This window comes from Seriola aureovittata, chromosome 14 (genome assembly GCF_021018895.1).
Source record: "Seriola aureovittata isolate HTS-2021-v1 ecotype China chromosome 14, ASM2101889v1, whole genome shotgun sequence".
Taxonomy (NCBI): Eukaryota; Metazoa; Chordata; class Actinopteri; order Carangiformes; family Carangidae; genus Seriola; species Seriola aureovittata.
This window is the reverse complement of record NC_079377.1, coordinates 615,436-624,118: the sequence shown is the minus strand read 5'-3', so window position 1 is coordinate 624,118 and position 8,683 is coordinate 615,436.

Sequence of the window (8,683 nt, the reverse complement as noted above, 5' to 3'; positions counted from 1 at the left end):
TTATATGTATTCTGACAATATTTAGATTTTCATGAATATTTCTCAGCCACAGTGACATAAATGGAAAATGCAGGTCTACAGGCTGTCATAGAATTTGTTCTAAAGCTGATATATTACTATGTCACTCTGTGTGTAGCAGCTTCAGACCTGTCTCCTGCCAGAACACCAGCAGCTGAGAAACGCTGAGCCAAATCAGACTGGTCAGATTGGGTAAACAGTCTGGTGGGGGCCAATCTTTGCTATAGGATGCCATGAGAGTGTTGGTGTTTTCTCTGTGAAGTGTGTTGGGATTGGACCTGGGTTAATCCCATGTGAAAACAGCCCTGCATGCACTCTGCTCTCCTGGGCTCCTGGATAAATACCGGCCAATTAGAGGTGTCTGGGATAGGTTTTAAACAAAAGCTGCTGCTGCAGCCAGTGTGTGTGTGTGTGTGTGTGTGTGTGTGTGTGTGTGTGTGTGTGTGTGTGTGTGTGTGTGTGTGTGTGTGTGTGTGTGTGTGTGTGTCAAGCGTGATCCTGTATATTGTATTCCTCCTTACAATGGAGAAAAACAATTGAAAACCAATGAATGATACACATGTTCTTTCTTCACAATCAACCCACACTGTAGTTCATTTTGGCTCAGTCCCACACACACACCGTCCTGCTGCCCTAGATACTCACTACACGTTTGTTTCCCAAACTCACCGTCAGACATCACCCACCACTTCATTTCAACTAACTTCAAACTGGGTGTTATATGATACTATTAATTATATATAAGTGGGCATTGTTCTGTGATCCTGGTATGGTCCGTCTGTTTCTCTTTTCTTTCAGAAGGTTTTTATTTGTGATATTACTATTACAATTATTATGTGTTATTGACACACTCAAGAAAATCATGTCATAAAAAACAATGGATGTGTGACATAGTTCAAGACGAAAATATAGGAATTCATGACTGTAATAAGAAATGGAATGGGCCCTTGTTATAAGAACTTTACTTACAGTTTTTAACGATTGCTTACACTCAAAAATGTAATCCTCAGCTTCAAAAACACAAGCATGTACAGATCAATATAATCTGTATCATTATCATCAATTCACTTTTTTGCCATATCATTATTTTCATTTTTTTCAAATGAGCTTAGCTGCTCCACAATGTTTCCATGTTCACTGCGGTAACAGTCTGCCCAACAAAAACACACTTTCCTCCCATTTGAGTAACCTTTGTTAAAAACCACAGTGACCAGCTGCTTTTTAAAAAATGAAACTATATATTTATGAGTTATTTTAAAGATTTACTTTAGTAGGAATGGTCGTAGGACTAAAAGCCACAGACAGGATTTGTTAACAACAAATAATATAAAACTGGCCTTATCCTCATTTTTATGGCTTTTATGACAATATGATAAATATGAAATAATTCAAATATATTGGAATAAACCTAAAAGTTAAGGAGTAAACACATGATGAATTGCAGTGTTTTTTTTTTTTTTTTTTTGGTTTGTTTTTGCAGGAGATTATGATATCATGGACAGCAGACCAAGACCTACAGAACATCTGAAATAGTAAATGTTCTAAAGCATGACAATGAAAATATTTTCCCTGTAAAGTGTAGGAGTTGGTTTCCCACGTGTAATAGAAGAAAGCAGGCTGTCACCACTGTGTGTGCGTGTGTTTGTGTGTATACCTGTTGTACAGACTCTCAAACACAACTTCAATCTGTGCGTGTAGCATGCATGTTGGAGTCCATTATTAGGATGGTGGGGGAGTCCTAAGGCAAACAGGAAATTACATGCAAGACAGCACAAGCTGAAGGGGCTGTGGATGAGGACAGAAAAGCTCAGTAGGTTGGGTCTGCACTGCAGTGGCTTACAGCAGGAATGTTAAGCCTCCTAATGTATTACAGTTGGAGGAAGAGCAGGACCACAGGCTGAAGCAGGCTCAAGAAAGAAGAAAGAAACGAAGGTGAGAGTGGAGAGGAAAAATATAGAGTGAAGGGGAGAAAGATAAAAGTACACAACAGAAGTGTGTGTGTGTGTGTGTGTGTGTGTGTGTGTGTGTGTGTGTGTGTGTGTGTGTGTTGTGTGTGTGTGTGTGTGTGTGTGTGTGTGTGTGTGTGTGTGTGTGTGTGTGTGGTCCAAACACCCTGAGGAAAATGAGGCACTCTGCACACACCCATCACTGTCTCTATTATGACTCTGCTTCAGCTTCAAACGGACATGTTGCTTTGTTGTGAACCAGAAGCTTTAAAAGCAGGTGTGTGCACCCAAATTACACAAAATATGTTCCTGCTCACCTCAACTGGTACCTGTTCATGCAGAGAAAAATGCTTATTTGCTTTCTTTTCCACATATATATCTCATGTGTTAATACAGAGCTAAGCATAAAAAGTGGAAGCAGGTGGAAACAGCACAACACCTCTAAACCTCACTAGGTAACATGATGTATAACAACTGCTGTGTTGGAACCATTCCTTGGTGAACAACAGCTGGGCATGACGACCATGAGCAGGGAGTGTGTGAGGTTGCCAGGTATAGTACCGTCATGTCTGTACAGCAACCAACACCTGTGCTTATACATATCTAGTGGCTACTTGCACCATAATTGAAGAAGCTGCAAAGCTGTGCTAGTTGGGAGATACACTGTCCCTTCTAAGACTGCGTGAAACACAGTGAGATCTGAATGATGAAGAGTGATGGAGACTCATCACTGTTGAAATCAGCTGCAATGATTTCATCAACCTTTTGAACAGAACATTTACAGAGCATAGTTTTAGACTGCTGATATCAGTCTTCATACGTCTTCCCTACTGTTACTGATAAAAATAATAATAAGGCATTGTTCTGGATTAAACCCCAACAGGTGTGCTGTCAGCTGCATGCTGTGGTTGACTGTTTAGCTTCCCACACCTGCTCTGAGGTGAAGGGCATTGTATAAATCACTGATGTGATACTATCTATCCATCAATCTCTCAATGAAGGTTACTTCCTTCAGTCCTTCTGAAAATATGTTTCCTGTTTTCTACCAACACTCATCACTGATCTGTCCTAACAATAGCCACAGTCATTTCCTAATGTCAGGCAGGTAGTTTTATAGCAAATGACCTGTTTAAGGGCCTAGTTTAACAGTCTAAAGGCCATGGTCAAAAGCAAATGGAGCAAGTCTATTTAGGACATGTCCAAATCCACTTTTGCCAGATAATGCCTGCACCATGCAAAATGGTTGTAATTAGTCTCTTAATTATTCATGGGAGTGTGTTGGGCATAACATGCAATAAACCAATCAGAGCGCCATCTCCCATTCTCTTTTTAAGTTTTTTTACGATTGCTTACACACAAGAATCAAAAATAATTCACAGATTTTGAAACTCAACACACAAAGAGCAAAATGTCACCCCAGACTTGCACAACTATACGCACATTCTCGGCCTCACACTTTTTGCAAAACACTACACACAGTGTTTTGCAAAACACCAATCACACTTCTACATTAGACACATCATTCAAAACTGAAAGCCTTTGTGTGCTAATTGCTAAACACTGCCACTGCAACATCACACTCAGTTATCAATCATTTGAACTCAGGATGCACATGTGAAGACACATGTAAACAATCAGATCACACAGAAATCACAGCTTGATCACCATAGATACAAGTCAGGTTTGCTCTTTGGTGTGACCAACAATGGAGGACAATTTTGGAAAGAATTAGAGGAAGAGGTGTTCGAGTAAGAGGAGGAAGAGCAAGAGGAGAAGGGGCAAGAGGAGAAAGAGGCACACCAGAAAGAGGAAGAGGTGAAGGAGGAAGAGGAGCAAGAGGAGACAGAGGACAGGGAGTGGCGAGAGGACGGGTCAGAGGAAATAATTCTTACAGATGAGATCAGAGACAGGATAGACAGTAACTGCAATACTGTATAGGCCTACTGTATTTTACAGTACAGTATGTTCATGTCATCTTCAATTCAGTATTGAGAATAAAGAGATTTTGTTTCTCCATTGCATTTGTGTTCATATTTACAGCATGATACAAATGAGAAATATCAAAAACCTACAGTAATAGTGTTTTTATACTTAGCATATATCATTAGAAAAGTAGAAATGTGAAAACAGTTTTAGATTTATCACAAGGGTGTGCAGTTGGCGGTGGAAAGATCTATGTATTTGGTGTTTGTGTGTAAAGTTTGGAAGCTAAAATATCATTTTTAGAAGAGTTTATATAGTTTTTGATGTAGTGTTTGCTTTTGCAAGAGATGTAAGACGTTTTGTATTTTGTGTACATGGTTTTGGTTTGTGTGTGTGGAGCTTTGACAAACAGGGCCCTAGTTTCAGGAACTGTGTTTTTGTACTAGTGAAAAACTGTAAAAGGCAGGTGTGCCTGCACCTTGATGGGTTGCTATAACAACAGGAGATTTTCCAGGTATTAAGAAAGAATGGATCTGTGCAGAGTAAACTGCTCAAAGTGAAAACCTGCGATCGGACCATCAAGTGCAGGATTCCACCAAACAGGGTCAATACATGCTTTTACACTTTCTTTAAATTTTAAACCCCAAGCACAGGGTGGTAGGGACTCATACAACACAATGCACTACTAAAGATGACTGAGTGGGGATTGGGAGGCCTGAAAAGGTCAAATCTTGTAAAGTAAATGGACTGACCTCATATTGAGCTTTTCTAGCTTTATCAACCAATCAAAGCGCATTGCACTGGAAGCCATTCACCCATTCACACATATTTATACAGTGCTTTTCAACCACAGGCACACACCAATACATTTGGGGCAATGTGGGGTTCAGTATTTTGCCCAAGGATACTTGGACGTGTGAACAGGAAGCGCTAGGAATCGAACCTGCTCTACCTTCTGAGCCACAGCCGCCACTTATTCCCTTAAAAAGTGAAGATTAGAAAAAGGGTCAAAAATGAAAACAGAATCACGTCTTTTTTTTCATTCCTCTCTGTTAATCATCTTTTTTCTTGTGACCCTTTAGTGTTTCCACACCAGACTAAACTTCCCACCTGTGACCTGTATAAAAAGCAGTTAAAACTAGACCTCAACCAGGTGCAACAGTAAAATGCTACTGAGGCATTGTTATAATAGTCTATTATAGTCTAAAACATCATACATTCCAGGCCATCGGGCCTGGAGGTCTTTAACTTCTCATCAACTTCCTCAGGCACTTTTTCCTCTGCTGAATATCTCAGCTTTGTCATCACAGTAAAACCTGTTCCTAAAAAAAGAACCTTCTTGTCTTGATGTTACTTTGAATTTATTGTGCTTGTATTTTAGTGTATTTTTTATCCAATGTCCATTCCATTGTTTTTATTTTATGTGTATTTTACTGTTTTTATCCAGTTTTATTTGTGATGATCCTCGGTTCAGAAGTGCCAAGAGGATTAATTTGTTTATCTTATCTTCACATCTATGAAACTTTCTCTAAATCAGTGCTCATAATTAACTCCTGAGATTTATCCCACTTTCAATAGGTTGAGCAAACAGCTCATAAAAAGTATCACCAAAAGTCATTTTGTTTAGTTAATAACTTTGAAAAGCTGGTATCAGCCAGTTCTAATTTTTGATAATCTCTTACCAGGAACAAACGAAGAGCTGCTGAATTACTCTGCATTTTCAACAGTAGGCTAATTACCACAAAGGTGTTTTCTGCTTCGGTCCTAATTATATTTATCACACTCCTCGCTTTCATTTAGTCCACCTCCTCCGAGACAATAATCTACCATATCAATGAGGAATAATGACATGCAAATAGACTGTACCCTCTCTTCAAATTCTAATCACACTCCTTATGTAACTAGTAGATTCATTGGCACAGATCAGTGCACTGACCCTGTGGCTGTGAAACACCCAATAGTTTTTAATAAGACACTATTAGAACAAGAGGAATCCTACATAATCAGTTTTTGAGTTAAATCACTCAAATTGAATTAATAATCCATGTATTGTAACTGCAGGGATAAAAACTGTATGTTTTTACAATTCTTTCTTTAATGGCTTACTATAAATAGAAAACATGGACCATAACATTTATGTGTGATGCTAAATTAATGTCTATGAGACATGAAAATGTTGGTGCATTAATGTGAAACACTTCATACCACATTTCAAACAGCATGTAAAATCTCCCTCCATGTCAGTTCAAACACATGTAAATGTGAACTGTCTTCACACTAATCTGCTGTTTACTGTAGAAGTGACAGTTACACACAGAGCCAATTGCACAGAAGCATGTTAGTTATAGGTTTTTGGCTCGGTGTTGATGTGAAAACGTCTGTGTCAAGGTCTAAGCAACAAATAAAAACTGTGGTATTTTAATCTCATGTTGGAGCTATGCAAAGACAAACTGAAATGATCCACATCCACACCACATCATGTAGGTGCAGTGATGCAGTGCATCACTCCATGTGTTCTGAACAGTCAATGAAAACAAATCAGAGAAATAGCAGGGGAAAGGCATTAATCCAGAAACAGACAGGTTCAGTCTCTAGCTGCTGCAGGTGATGTTTTAAACCATGTCGACAAACACTCACTCACTTTGTTTTCCAAGAGTGAATTGTACAGATGGAAGTCTGAAGTCAGGATTCAGTCAGCCTAGCTTAGCATCAAGACTGGAAGCAGAGGCAAAAGTTAGCCTAGCTCTGTCCAGAGTGGGAAATACACCAACCAACACTCTGAAGCTTTGCTTGTTTAATTCACTCAAAAATGATTGTTTTATTTATTTTAGTTGGAGCTACAAAGTCCAGAGCACAACATGTGCATTCATCCACAGCTGAAAATAGTCCCCAACAAATGCACGCCTCCTGTTCGAGGAACAATTGATACAAGCAGTAATGTTAATAGGAAAATGACTTGGCCTTTTTTGAAAAAAAAAAATGAAACCAACTTTTTAAACTATATAGTTTTTAAACAGAGAACTGAAGACAGGATGGGGAAGGCGGAAAGTGTTGAGCGCAAACTATTGGATTTTGTCTCTTGATGAGATTTGTTAAAAAAAGCAAATAAATATTGTCCTTTAATATAAAATATTAATATTGATATGAAATATAAACAAAACACAAAATTAATGAAAACTTCTGTACATTGTATTAGACTGTATTGGCCTTACTCAGATATGCATACTGGGCTTATATCAAAATATTTTTTCAGTAATTACAGGTTACTTTTACCTGAATGAGATACAGATGTAGATCATTTATAAATAACCTGAATATCATGCATCCACACTCAAAGTCATTGTGTTGATGCTTTGACAATTAGACAATTGAACAGCGCATTCAGTAAACTGTGGTTTACAATGACTGGCATCTCAGATTTTATAGACCTTGAAACAGCATGTCATTTTATAGAGCTGGTGTAACATTTATTAATGGCTCATATATCTTTCTTATGACAAGACAAGATATGAGCACCATGCAGGGCTGAGTGCCGGCCATAGAGATTACTGCCTTACTTTAGCTGTAGCTGTTAGAATATGTCTAATTGTTGTATCAACATGTGTTTCTGTGTAGGTTTTCATGTTTGTGTGTATGTGTGTGTATTATTTTTAAAACTGTTGAAAAATGACACATATGCATAAGTTATCACATTATACAATTCATTTTTTTTATACTCATTGCTTTTTCAAATATAATGACATCATGCTACATAATTTTGATAAACTAAAGTGCATATTAAAATTGTTCATACATATAAAGAAAGAAACAGACGAGCACTAATGAGCTAATTAAAACAACATGGTGTCCCATAGAAGAATGTATGTTCCCTCACAGATCTCCACCTCTAATTCCTCCAGCCGCTCTCTGCTGACCTCCTCTCCTCTCTACTCTCTGAGGTAATCGTTAGAACATCCTCGGGTTCTGTATTTTTTCCAGACCACGGTCTGTGCTCTGTAGCTGTGTAGTGTGAGTAAACAAAAGGGACTGGCAGATATCTCCCCTCCAGTGGAATATTGATTCTTTAGTGTGGTGTGGCAGTTAGGAGCACACACTGTGACCGCTTCACCTCACTCCACAAAACAGGTCTGTGTCAGGGCCACCAGGAGAATAGCTGCTCTCAGATCAGCTCTGCATTGCTCTCTGTGTTGATGAGGGTTATTTGATATCACAGTATACATACATTTATGTCTGATGAAGTCCTAACACATTTTATCTAAAGCCTGAAAACATTTGAACTGGAATTTCTCGGCTACTGATCAAGGCTGATATATACATTTGCTAATACATGGGATGGGATTGGCCATTTTTCATTATTCAGATTTCTGGTGAACTACAGACCCCACACAAGCCTGTATCAATATTATAAGTCAAATGGAAATTATGTATCCTTGAGCTGCAAACTTAGACAGGACTGAAATAATCCTGACAAAATTCAAGAATATTTAACTGATTATGTCAAACTCAACAGCAGAGAAAAGTGACTCCATCTGCTACATGATGTTATTTATTTAAATTCCTCTCACTCACATGCAGAGGCTCTTACCTGCGACTTCTCCACACCTCTGTGTTTTCTCTGTGGTTTAGGTCACATGTCATCTCCGGTCTTCTCTGTCCCCTGCAGGTATGAGCTCCACTGTGGCCACTTATCCTGGTCCTCTGCTTGGTTCCTGTCTTTCCTCTTTTTCCTCCTCTTTTCCTCCTCTCAGTTGATTTGAACGTTCACATTCACACATTTAAAATTACATCTGTGTGGT